General features: G+C 42.0%; 1 protein-coding gene across 6 annotated transcripts in view; it reads right to left on the bottom strand.

Annotated features, from left to right (window-relative positions):
* The window catches only part of Ppp6r2 (protein phosphatase 6 regulatory subunit 2), a 108,259-nt gene that overhangs the window by 80,596 nt on the left and 13,438 nt on the right, over positions 1 to 14,225 (bottom strand). The gene's annotated exons all lie outside the window — the stretch shown is intronic.

Raw genomic sequence — 14,225 nt, 5'->3', positions numbered from 1 at the left:
AATGTAAGTTCCTGGACAGCCAGGATTATACAGAGAAACCCTATCTCAAAAAAATACAAAAACAAGAAAAAAAAAGCAAGAAAGGAAAAAGAAGAAAAGGAAGGAAGGAAGGAAGGAAGGAAGGAAGGAAAAAAGGAAGGAAGGAAGGAAGGAAGGAAGGAAGGAAGGAAGGAAGGAAGGAAGGAAGGAAGAAGTAGGCAGTACCTCTTTTTGATCTAGAAATCCAAATGGAATAAAAGGAGAAAATGGAAGAAGCCCCCTGGTACAACCATTTTCTCCCTGTTTTCTTATAAGCATAATATAGCTATTTTGTTCCACCATACCCTCCCTGACAAGATAGAAAATAGAGAAACTGTGAGCCAAAACTCATCTTTTCACCCTTGTACTGCTCAGCTCTCTGGCCATGATGACGTAAAACTGATACATTATCTTTAGTTGGTATCCAAATCATCAGAACATTTCATAATTAAGGAACTAAAAAACTCTTGTTGCTTATTCTAAAAAGTAAAAAAAGCACTAATAATATAATCTACTCATATTTGACTACCTGGCTCGGTGGTCAGAATGCCACACCAAACAATCCAAGGAGCGGGCACTGTGAGCATGATTATAGTGCCACCACTCAGGAGGCTGAAGAAAGAGGATCTCTTGAGGCCAAGGAGTTCAGGGCCAGAATGGGCAATACAGCAAGACGTTGTTTTGTTTCCTTTGCATCTAGAGACATTCATATTAAGTGAATTCATAGTAAGTGTCAGTCTAAGGAAGACAAATGGTGCACACCTTCTTTCATTTATGGCTCCTACACTTACTTTATAAATAATGTCATATATGTACTGATGACAAGAAAGTAGATGTAAGTTTGTCTCAGGGAACAAATGGGAGTGAGAAAAGAAAAGGGAGAGAGCAGTAAGGTATAGAGAGAATGTGCTCAAATATTATATACTCGCATGAAAATGGTTTTTGGTAACCTTGTATAATTTAAAAAACAAAAAGAACCTAAGGACATGAGAAGGTTTTTTGAAGTTGCCTGTTTCCTAACAGTAGACTGCTAATATTAACAAATGTACACTCCTGGTGTGATGGTTTGAATGAGAATCGTCCCCATAGGATCAAATATTTGCATGTTTCCTCTCCAGTAAGTGAACTACTTGCAAGGATTGGGTGTGGCCTTGTTGGACTAGTTGTGCCACTGGGGGTGGGCTTTGAATGATCTCTCTCTCTCTCTCTCTCTCTCTCTCTCTCTCTCTCTCTCTCTTTCTCTCTCTTCCTCCCTTGCTCCCTCTTCCTTCCTTCTTTGCTTGCTTGCTTGCTTGCTTCCTTCCTTTCCTTCCTTCCTTTCTTTCGGCTTTTTCCAAGACAGGAACTCACTATAGAGCTCTGGCTGTCCTGAAACTCACTATATGAACCAGGCTGATCTTAAACTCACAGAGATCTATCTACCTGCGTCTGTCTCCCAAGTGCTGGAATTAAAGGCAGGTTTCAATAGCCCACACCAAGCCCAGTGACCTTGTCTCTCTGTCTGAAGCCTGCAAATCAAGGCTGCAAAGCTCTCAACTCCTTCTCTAGCACATGTTCCCTGCCATGATAATAATGGACTAATCTTCTAAAATTAAATTCTTATAAGAGTTACTTTGGCCATGGTCTCTCCTCACAGCAAAAGAACACTAAGATACCTGATCACAAGCTAACTGATAAACCCTCTCAACTTCTAGAAGAAAAGCACTATAAATTGTGCTTTTTAATCACCATTTTCAAATATAACAACCGACATTCCTCAGAGAAATGACTAACTCCAAGGACTGGGGCAAAAATAAGTATAAATTGCATGTATAGTAATAAAATACAAGCAGCTAGGAAAATTGGCACACACCTGTAATGCCACCACTCAGCAGTCAGCTCTCTATGAGTTCAAGGCCAGCCTGGTCTACTTACTGAGTTCTAGGCCAGCTAGAGCTATACAGGGGATCCTGTCTCTGTAAGAGCCAGGCATGATAAGTTAAATAGAAACAGACCACCCAAAGAAAGTTCTTTACGTCCAACCAGAGTAGAACTCAGCCATTGATAAGTTCAATGGAGGCCTGAGTCTCAGCAGTTTACCCTGAAGCAATACCTGTTTGCAGGAGGAACCACAAGCTGAGAATACCCGAGCAAGACCCAAGAACAGACCATCCAAAGGAAATGTTCCAACTGTTGTAGATAGGATCACCTGCCAGCACTCTCATCTGGACACCGCTAGACAAATGTCAGCCAATCAGGGGTCTTGAACCTTAGAACTCCCTCGACCCACCTCTACTACTATAAAAACCCAACTCTAATGAGCTCGGGGCTCTCCAGTTACTGCAATACATTGGACATGCGGAGAGACAGAGTTTGCAAACTTGCATAAAATAAAGGCTCTTTGCTTTTACATATGGGACTTGGTATCCTTATTGGTTTTGGGGGCATTTCGCAGATCTGGACATATAGTCTCAAGGAAATTTAAAAAAAAAGAGGAGGCTATCCACCCAGAGGGGTGAGTGTGCACCCACCTGGCCAGAGGGGAGTGCAGGACACCTCCAGCTCCTGCTGCAGGGGCTTCTTGATTCCACACGACCCTCCCCTCCCCCCAAGTTCGTCTTTTTGTCTGCAGGGTCCTTGAACCTCCAAGAGTCCTGTCCCTGTGCTGAAGACAACCTTTCAGACCGAACCTTCATCTGGCAAGGGATGAAGATAGAGACAGAGACCCACATTGGAGCACTGGACTGAGCTCCCAAAAACCCAGATGAAGAGCAGAAGGAGGGAGAATATAAGAAAGGAAGGCAGGACCGCGAGGGGTGCATTCACCCACGGAGACTGAGGAACTGATCTAGTAGGAGCTCACCAAGGCCAGCTGGACTGGGTCTGAATGAGCATGTGATCAAACTGGACTCTCTGAATGTGGCTGACAATGAGGGCGTACTGAGAAGCCAAAGATAATGACACTGGATTTTGATTCTATTGCATGTACTGGCTTTTTGGGAGCCTAGTCTGTTTGGATGCACACCTTCCTAGGATGGGGGGTGGGGACAGGACTTGGACTTCCCACAAGGCAGGGCACCCTGACTTCTTCCTTTTTAAAAAAAAAAAATGCTTATTTATTTTATTATGTATACAATATTCTGTCTGTGTGTATGCCTGCAGGCCAGAAGAGGGCACCAGAGCCCATTACAGATGGTTGTGAGCCACCATGTGGTTGCTGGGAATTGAACTCAGGACCTTTGGAAGAACAGGCAATGCGCTTAACCTCTGAGCCATCTCTCCAGCCCCCCACCCTGACTTCTCTTAGGACTGGGGAGCGAGGGGGATGGGGAGTAGGGGAGTAGGAGGGAAATGGGAGGATGGCAGGAGGTGGAAATTTTAAATAAATTTTAAAATAAAAAGAAGAAAGAAAGAAAATAAAAAAGAAACAATTTTTTTCTGAAATTGAAAACAAGATATAAGCAAAATATTTCCATAGAAGATAAGGTCATTTTCCTTTTTTCTTGCAAAATTCAAGGTTTTCCTTACTGTCTAATTCATATAACTATATACAGAATACAAAAGTAGAAGAGGAACTATGTAGGGAAAGGAAGAAGTCAAACTTGTAAGTTTTCTCATACAGAATCTAAATATTTATATATCTAATGCATACATATATACACATAAAGATGTTAGCAAAAAGGAGGAACCATATGAGAGGAAAGGGGATCAGCAGGAGGAAGGAGATGGGAAGGTGATAGCATATGAATATAAAGAAGTACAATAAGCAGTGGTGGTGCACACCTTTAATCCCAGCACTTGGGAAGCAGACAGGCAGATCTCTGTGAGTTTGAGGTCAGCCTAGTCTACAGAGTGAGTTGCAGGACAGGCTCCAACGCTACAGAGAAATCTTGTTCCAAAAACAAACAAACAAACAAACAAAAAGTACAATAATATATACATATGAGAATATCATAATGAAATCCATTGTTTTGTGTGTCAAAACTAATATTTAAAAAGTGGAAAGACAATGTCTTCTTAAACAAAAAAAGAAGAAAGGAAGAAAGGAAAAGAAGAAGCTAGAAGACAAAAGACAGAAAGTAGAAACAACCCAAGAGTCTATCAACAGATGAATGAATAAACAAAGTAAGACACAGGCAGCTGAGGGGTGTAAGTGTATGCTTAACATACATACATTGCATTCAGTCCCCAAAACCAAAGAAGAAGGGTATAAAAAATGAAATATTACTCAATATCAAAAAAGAATTGAGTGGCAGAAGGATCTCTGTGAGTTCAAGGCCAGTCTGGTCAACAGAGTGTTCCAAGAAAGCCAGTGATACACAGAGAAACTTTGTCTCAAAAACAAAACAAGACCAAAACATAAACAAAAACAAATAACACACAACTCCATAATATGAGGAAATTAAAATATTTTCAAAGACAGAAAATTCAACAGTAGTTGCCAAGGGGCTTCTGGAGGGGTAAATTAATAGCTATTAGATAGATAGTAAGTACAAAGTTTCAATCTGACAAGATGGGGCAGGGTTGTATTTCCAAGATGAAGTGGTTGCTTTGCACATGCTAGATCCTAGGTTCATCCCTAACAGAGCAGAAGCCTCGGGAATGTTTCTGGAATAAGCACTCCAATGCCAATGAGAGTAGACAGAGGAAATGTATTCACCAGTGGACCAAAGCCCAGATAGTTCCTGAAAGGCCTAGGTTTTGAGTCCAGTTTGCAGACTCATTTACACTCAAAAGCCACAAGGTGGGGCGAGTGAGCAAGATTGGGCAGGCTGTTACTGAGCTATTTCTCCAGGTCATTCTGTTCTAGGTACCAAGTGAAGTCATGCTTGGCAAAAGGCAGTACAAGCAGTGCTTTAAGTAAATCACTAAATAAATCAGTGTGCAATAATTGGTCTTTCCTACTTTATTCTATTCAAGGGGATAAAGAATTAAGAAGATAAAAAGTTCTGTAAAAATAATTTTTTTAAGTTCTGGGGTTGAATAGTGAAGATATACAGTATGGATTGCTACAGTGGTGGATTTCAAATTACATTCATTTTATCACAACTAACTTAAAATTAGTTGAACTTGGTAGTCCAGCTACTTGGGAGACTGAACCAGGAGAATCACTAATTAATCACTAACCTAAGCAACTTGATCAAACACTCTCTTTTAAAAAATTCACTTAGGGGGGGCTGGAGAGATGGCTCAGAGGTTAAGAGCACTGACTGCTCTTCCAGAGGTCCTGAGTTCAATTCCCAGCAACCACATGGTGGCTCACACCATCTATAATGAGATCTGGCACCCTCTTCTGGCATACAAGCATACATGGAAGGAATATTGTATACATAATAAATAAATAAATAATTCACTTAGCGCCACACACCTTTAATCCCAGCACTTGGGGAGGGGGGCAGAGGCAGGCAGATTTCAGTGAGTTTGAGGCCAGCTTAGTCTACAGGACAAAGCTGTCCTGTAAGTTCCAGGACAGCCAGTAAGTTCCAGGACAGCCAAGACTATTACACAGAGAAACCTTGCCTTAAAAAAACAAAAAACAAAAAAAAAACAACATTTAGCTATGCATGATGATTCACACCTTTTATTTCAGAACTCAGGAGGCTGGAGCAGGTGAATCTGAATACTTCAAGGCCAGCCAGGTCTACAAAGTGAGTTCCAGGTCAGCAGAGTCACACAGAGAAACCCTGTCTCAGAGAGAGAAAGAGAGAGAGAGAGAGAGAGAGAGAGAGAGAGAGAGAGAGAGAGAGAGAAAGAGAGAAGGGCCCTGACCAAATCTAGTAGCCTTTGTGTAATTTAGCCGATATGGTGGGCACACCTTTAATCACAAGAGTTCAGGGTCAGTCTGTTCTACAGAGAGAGTTCCAGAACAGCCAGCGCTATACTAAGAAACCCTGTCTCAAAAAAACAAAAAGACAAAAACAGATAATTTAATAAAAACAATTTAGAACAACTAATGTACAGAAGGCCTTTAAATACACAGTTTTACTTTTTATTTTATTAACTTAAAAATATAACTAAGAATTAAATAGCTAGAGAATTTGAATATAGTAGGGTCAGCTCTCAGTGGATACAAGGTATTTTAGTGTGCAAGTCTGGCAGTCTGAGTTCAATCCCCAGAACCCACATAAAGGTAGATGGACAAAGGCGGGCATAGTGGTACACATCTTTAGTCTAGCACTTAGGAGCAGAAGGTGGGGTGGAGATGTGGGATCTCTGTGAATTCTCGGCCAGCATGGTCTACAGAATGACTTCCAGGCCATCCAGGGAAGCCCTTCTTAAAATTAAAAAAGGAAAAAAAAAAAGTATGTGGAAAATGTGGAAAGAACCAACTCCAAAAAGTTGTCTATGTGTCTAAATGACATGCATGACCTCCTCACACATATAATGCACAGACACACACAATAAACAAAAATTTTAAGAGATTTTATTTTAATTTTGTTTATTTATTTATTGAGGCAGGATCTCTCAATATAGTACTGATTATCCTGTAACTCACAGAGACCTGCCTGACTACTTCCCAAGTGCTGGTTTAAAGGTATATGCCTGGCCCAAGATTTTATTTTATTTTTAATTACAAGTATGTGTGTATCACATAAATGAAGGTACCCACAGAAACTTCCAGTCCCCTTGGAGCTAGAATTCCAGGTGGTTGAGCTGCCACTTACCAGGGTCCTCAGAATTCAAGTTAGGTCCTCTGCAAGTGCAGTGCATGATTTTAACTTCAGTCATCTCTCTAGCCCCCTAGCACTGGGGTTTTGTTTGTTTGTTTTTAAGAATTTGAATGAGGGAACTAAAGAAATAGCTCAACAGTTAAGAGCATTGACTGCTCCTCCAAGAAGACCCTGGTTCAATTCCCAGTACCCATGACAACTCACAACCATCTGTAACTCCAATCCCAGGGCCTCCGAGGGCAGTGCACGCACATGTTACACAAACATGCATGCAGGCAAAACACTCATGCACATAAATACTTTTTTTTTTAACTAAAAAAGAAAGTGGTTGCATACCTTTAATCCCAGCCCTTGGGGGCAGAGGCAGGTAGATCGCTGTGGGTTAGAGGCCAGCCTGACCTATATGAGTTCCAGGACAGCCAGGGCTACAAAGAGAGACCCTGTCTCCAGACAACAAAAAAATAAATCAAAAAATTTGTTTTTTAAAAGAATTTTCTATGGTTTCTATGGAGCAGAGCTAGGGAAAGGGGAGGATCACAACTCTAATTTTAAAATTCTAACTTAAAAAAGGATTTTAAAATTAGAAGCCTTGTGTTTTTGTTCTTGCCAGGCAGTGGTGGCACATGCCTTTAATCCCAGCACTTGAGAAGCAGAGGCAGACGATCACCTGGTCTACAGAGCAAGTTCCAGGACAGCCAGGGCTGTTACACAGAGAAACACTGTTTCAAAAACAAACAAACAAACAAAAGACATGTTCTCATGCCAGGTGTAAAAGTGAATTTTTGGGGGGTGGGGGTGTTGATAAAGGGTTTCTCTGTGTAGCCCTGGCTCTCCTACAATTCACTCCGTAGACCAGGCTGGCCTTGAATTTAGAGATCCACCTGCCTATACCTCCACAATGTTGGGATTAAAGGTGTGTGCCATTGTCAACTGGCATAGCGCATGCTTTTAATCCCAGTACTTGAGAGGCAGAGGTAGATACTCTCTAGTTCAAGGCCAACCCAGTGTCCTAGTGTACAAAGTGAATCTAGAACAGCCATAGCTATATGGTGAGATCTAGTCTCAAATATAAATTAAATTAAATTAGAAGTGTGTGTATGAAAGAGAGACAGAAAGCCTCAGCCATTAAGAGCACATACTGCTCTTGCAAAAGACCCAAAATTAGTCACCAGCATCCACACTGAGTGACAAAGAGTGACTACAGCCACTTGAAAGTCCAACTCCAGAGGATCTGACGCCTCTGGCCTCCAAGAACACCTGCACTCAAGTACACAGACATACATAAACACATAATTAAAAATAAAATTAAAATCTAGGGCTGAAGAGATGGCTCAGAGGTTAAGAGCATTGCCTGCTCTTCCAAAGATCCTGAGTTCAATTCCCAGCAACCACATGGTGGCTCACAACCATCTGTAATGAGGTCTGGTGCCCTCTTCTGGCCTGCAGGCATACACACAGACAGAATATTGTATACATAATGAATAAATTAATATAAAAAATTAAAATCTAGCCAAGTATGATGGTGTACACTTTTAATCCCAACACTTGGGAAGCAGAGGATGATAAATCTCTAGTTCCAGGCTAGCCAGGACTACAAAGTGAGACCCTCTCCAAAAATAAAGTTAATTAAGAATTAAGTTAAAATTTAAAATCTTTAAAAAATATATATGAACAAACTTGTTTGAGTATTGAACCAGGAGCAAGGAAAGCACAGTCTAGACTAACTCCAGACACACACACACACACACACACACACACACGAGAGAGAGAGAGAGAGAGAGAGAGAGAGAGAGAGAGAGAGAGAGAGAAAACGGGAATACTGGCTTTAATCAGAAGTGACCATCCTAAAACTCTAGACCTCTGTAATGAAAATCTTTCTTACTGTGGCAATAAAATAGTGCCAGCCACTCAACTCTTGATTCTCCTGTCACATCCTCAAACAAGGATTGCAACTCAGAGCCCTTTAGTACAGGGCAGTTTAGGGGACGGAAGAAGCCCTGAGATGTTCTGATGAGAGGCTGTTTGACATGAGCCTGCCATGTTAAGGACCAAGGCCTGTGATTCACAGGAAATTGGAAAAGTCTTTTCTCTGGGTCAGGCTCAGAGTAGCTTCCCTCTTTCCCAGTGTTTACAGTCTAAAGTCTCAGGTATCTGCAGAACTGGTACTCCCTGTGCTGTACAAAATAAACATGTTGAACTTCCCCAATGTGGCAGTTGGTGCAACTTCATCAGAGTGCACATAACCTCCTGGCCCTGATATCTGTCCTTTCTTCATTCTCTCACTGCCCTTACTCAGGGTTCTAGAGTCAAGACACCTTGGAAGAGGAAGAGCAAGTAAAAGCGGAAGGAAGGAAGGAAGCTGGATGGAGCAGACAGAAAGGATGAAGGCTACTGGACAGTACAGATGGGATGTTTACCACAGAAACACCAGGGAGATGACAGTCAACAGAGATATAAAGATTTTTCTTTTTTACTCTCCAAAGTTTTTGTTTATTTTTGGTTTTGAGACAAGGCCTCACTATGTAGCCCTGACTGGCCTAGAATTTACAGAGTGCTGCCTGCCTCTGCTTTCTGATTAAAGGTGTGTGCTACCATGCCCAGAATAATCTCCAAATCTTGCTGTTGTTTGTTTGTTTGAAAGAGTCTAGAACTATAACACAGGCTCAGTCTAAACTCTGCATCTACTGGGATTACAGGTATGCGTCACCACCACCACATCTGGCCCAAAATCTTCAAATGTTAATAACTACTTTACTTTTTAACACTGCCCATGCCAATATTAAGCAGGATATGTTCTGAAGCCAACAGAAGCTCTGAGACCAGCAGGTTTTCCTGCCCACCCTTTCAATCCCAGCCAATTAGATTCTGAGTCCTCCATTGACTGATAGCTCAACTTGTGATGCAAAACACAGGCTGGAGCATTAAAACAGCATTTATTTCTCATAATTCAAGAGTCTAGCAGAAGTCAAAATCAAGGTGCCAGCTGGTTTTCTTCCTAGCACAAACAGTTGCCATTTTAGCTAATGCAAATTTGAGATCCTTACCCTCATGTCTTCACCTATCTCAATTCCTCCCCCACTTTGGTTTTTTTAGACAGGGTTTCTCTGTGTAGCCACAGCTGTCCCAGAACTCACATAGATTGCTCTGTAGACCAGGCTGGCCTCAAACTCATAGAGATCCACCTGCCAATGCCTCCTGAGTGCTGGGATTAAAGATGTGCACCTCCACCACCCGGGTCCTTAATCATTTCTTAAAGGCCCACCTCCAAATATGACTAGATTGGGGGTTAGGGCTTGAATATATAATGGAAGAGCACACAATCCAATCAAAAGCACCCTGCCTACCTTTGTATTCCCATCCCACCAAGGTGACAATGTTAAGACATACAGGTACAGGGGCTGGAGAGATGGCTCAGTGGTTTAGAGCACAGACTGCTCTTCCAGAGGACCTGGGTTCAATTCCCAGCACTCACATAGAAAACAAACAAACAAACAAGACTTATAGGTACAGTATCTGCCTTGCAACTACTCTACAGTGAGGACTAAGCACCTGGCAGTTGGATCCAGTATTAGCCTAGGGTTGGCTTGTGTGTGGTCGCAAGCTCTTGGGTAGTCCAACAAAGTAGTTCAGCAAAGACAGGTGACTTCAACACAAATTCCCACTAAACATCAAGGACTCTGCCAGGCTCTTCATATCTCTTGTTTTTCTCAGGAACTTCCTCCTGTGCGTTAGATACGACGAAGACACAGTGAAAAGTAAAAACTACTATTAACTGTTTCAGCTCTTCCAGTTAAGGACAGAGCTGGCCAACGTTGTGAAGACACTGCTGTTCAGTGACTTGGCCCATCGTGAAACCAAACAATGACACCCAGCCAGAGAACTAGAAGCAAACAGGCCAGAACATAACAGTATGCTTCCTGGCTACAAAGACCACACATAAAGGCCAGTTTCTGTCACTGGTCAACTTTATCATCTTTGGAAAATGCCTGATGCGTGTGTAATAGGAAAAAAACACATGGCTCCAGAAAAGAGTACCACTGCCTAGAACAGTGCAAATACCAGACACCTCCAAGGAACTTAGAAAATGAATCAACTACAGAGAACCAAAGATGCATCATAAGAGAAAGTACCTACACTATTGGAGCCCTTGGCTAAGAATTGGCAGGATAGTGCACATTGTGGCTGAGATTCTTAAGGAAAAACAGCTAGAGACAAATTTGATAAAAAGCATTACCAAGGCCAGAGAGATTATCTCAATGGTTAAGAGCACATACTGCTTTTGCAGAGGACCTGAGTTCAGTTTCCACACCCCAGTGGGAGGCTCACAACCTCCTATAACGCTAGCTCCAGTGGAACCTGATACCTCTGGCCTCCAAAGGCACCTGCACTCACATGCACAGACACACAGACACGCGTGCAAGTGTGCACGCACATGCACACACACATAGAGATTAACAAACATATACACCTAATTAAAAATAGTAATAACAATAGCCAAGTGTGGTGAAACATGCCTTTAATCCCAATACTCTGGAGGCAAAGTCTGGCTGATCTCTGTGAGTTCTGGGCCAGTATGGTCTACATAGTGAGTTCTAGGCCAGTTAGGGCTCAACAGTGAGACTTTGTCACAAATAATAACAATATACCCAGCAATGGTGGTGCACACCTTTAATTCCAGTCCTTGGGAGGCTGAAACCTCTGAGGTTGAGGCCAGCCTGGTCTACAGAGTGAGTTTTAGAATAGCCAAGGCTACACAGAAACATTGCCTCAAAACTAATAAATAAATAAATAAAATTACTAAACAGGCATAAGATAACACTAAAAAGCACCAAAAAGGAAACTAGGGCAATGAGCAAAGCTGAAGTGCAAACAGGAAGTACAAAAGAACTAAAAGCCAAGGAACTCCAACTTTAGGATTATTCCAGCCAGAAGTAATCTCGGGGACTAGAGACACGACCCAGCGGTTAAGAGCACTGGCTGCTCTTCCAGAGGACCAGAGTTCAATTCTCAAAAACCACATGACAGCTTACAACTGTCTGTAACTCCAGTTGCAGTGGATCTGATACCTTCACACCAATGCACACAAAATAAAGTTAACTAAATTATTAAAGAGAGAGAGAGAGAAGTAATTGCTAGCACTACATGGACCTTTCAATGTGTGGGCACTGCAAAGGCTCAGTTGCTCAAAGCTCAGAACAACTCAGTGCTTCAGGTTGTCTACTGTAACGCCCATGCACAGGCAAGAAGCAGAAGCCTCAGTAATTACACGACTGGCTCACCTTAGTCATTTCTTTTATTAAATGTGCTAGAATATGGTTACCTTCTTGAGAGAACATGCCATCAGCCACTCCTTAGGTTCTCCAAGTCCTCAATTCTGTGTTATGAGTTTTAATATAGGAATCAGATGATGACAATATATATTTCACAAAGTAATCTGAAGCCAGGTGTGATTACTCATGCAAGCCTGAAATCCCAGCACTCAAGAGGCTGAATCAGGAGCTTTGCCATGATTTCAAAACCAACCAGAGCTATATATTGAGTTACAGGCCAGCCTAGGTTGAGAGTAAAACTGTGTCTGAAGAAATAAAAACTAAAAATATCCACCAAAACAAAATATAATTTATATAAAGTGCCCAACACATGCATGGTGTAGTTGTTTTACTCTTTGGGGGCCTGCCACCCAGCTCCCAAATAAATACACAGAGACATATTCTTACTTATGAATGTAGCCTTAGCTTACTTGTTTATAGCTAACTTTTCTAACTTAAATTATTCCATTTCTCTTTAAATATATTTTGCCTCTGGGCTTTTTACCTCTCTTTATTCTGTATATCCTTCTTTCCTTCTTACTTAGTGGCTGCCTATTTCTCTTTCCTGCCTAACTATTGGCTGGTCAGCCCTTTATTAGACCAATCAAGTGTTTTAGGCAAGCAAAGTAACACAGCTTCACAGAGTTAAACAAATACAACATAAGCCGTGTAGTGGTAGTGCACGCCTTTAACCCCAGCACTCGGAAGGCAGAGGCAGGTGGATCTCTGTGAGTTCAAGGTCAACCTGGTCTACAAGAGCTAGTTCCAGGACAGGCTTCCAAGCTATAAGGAACCCTGTCTCAAACCCCTCCCCCAAAATATATATGAATGCTGCTGTGGGACAATGGTCTTGTACCCTGTAAAGATTTGTCAGTTGTATTGGCTTAATGAAATGTTGATTGGCCAGTAGCCAGACAGGAAGTATGGTCAGGACAACCAGAACAGGAGAACTCTGGGAAAAGAAAAGGTTCAGTTTGCAAGTGGTCACCCAGACACAGAGGAAGCAAAAGAGAAGGCCTCACTGATAAAAGGTATCAAGCCACGTGGCTAACACAGATAAGAATCACGGGCTAATATAAGTTATAAGAGTTAATAAGAAGTCTGAGTTAATAGGCCAACCAGCTTATAATTAATGTAAGCCTCTGTGTGTTTCTTTGGGACTAAACAGCTACAGGAACTGGCAGGACAGAAACCTCTGTCAACAGAATGCTTGGTTAAACAAATATTCCACAGTATAAACGAGTATAGCACATCTTAAACTAATATTGTCATTAGGCATAAGCAGGGGAGGATGATAGGGTAAGCAGTAGCCAGAGAAGACTTCCATGAATAAATCCAGCTTTACTGCAGGATCCCCTTCCGCTCCTTCAGCCAATAGCTGTTGAAATACCACCCACTGGGGCATGGTCTCTCTCTCCTTAAAAAAGCAACAACAGCCCTCTTCTTGCTCTCTTTCTTCCAGCTCCACTTCCAGCTACTAGGCTCCTTTCCTGATCGCACAGAGGGCTGTTGTCTGGGACGGTGATCTGTAAGTTTTTTCCCCTTTAAGTAAATAACCATTCTATTAATCATAATTTCGAACCGGTGTGGGATTGTTTCTGACTTACGCCTTCACAGCTTGAGCTTTATTCATTCTAAATGAATGACCATAAACCTCAAGGAAACATTAAATATAGCCTAGATTCCTATTCTTTCTCTAGGAAGTGGTTTCCCACTCTTACAATAATAGTGATGAGGTGAAACACAGCTCCTTGCCTCAAGAGGTGAAGTCTAAACCAGGTATAGTGGCACACCTACACACCTGTAGTCGCAGCACTCTGGAGACTTGGCAGGAGGATTACCACAAATTTGAGGCAGCCTGGGCTATATAGCAATTCTGATGTTAGCATGGGTTACATAATCAGAACTTATCTAAAAATAAACGAGAAGGTAAAGTCTCTTTGCACATCCCTTCTCTGTCAGCAGTGCTTATCAACCAATATAACCAACAAAGCTATAAAGACAGGTTCCAGAACCTCATCCCCAAGAAGCTTCACAGTTCAATACTTTTGAACTCTCTGAATAAACATGGACAAGCTTCCTCTGGCCCCGCCTAAGGACTAATGGCAAAACCCTAGAGAGAGGCCAGCTGAGACCCAGGTCTACAAGTAAACCAAGGTGACTACATGGGGAACAAAGAGGAAAGTTCTACTGTGCACAGCCCACACTGCCAATCTGGACTCATGACCAAAGCAGAATTGGTGTGGGT

This window comes from Myodes glareolus, chromosome 19 (genome assembly GCF_982192425.1).
Source record: "Myodes glareolus chromosome 19, mMyoGla1.1, whole genome shotgun sequence".
NCBI classification, from domain to species: Eukaryota; Metazoa; Chordata; class Mammalia; order Rodentia; family Cricetidae; genus Myodes; species Myodes glareolus.
Note: the sequence above shows the minus strand (reverse complement) of the source record. Positions and strands in the feature narration are given on the sequence as shown.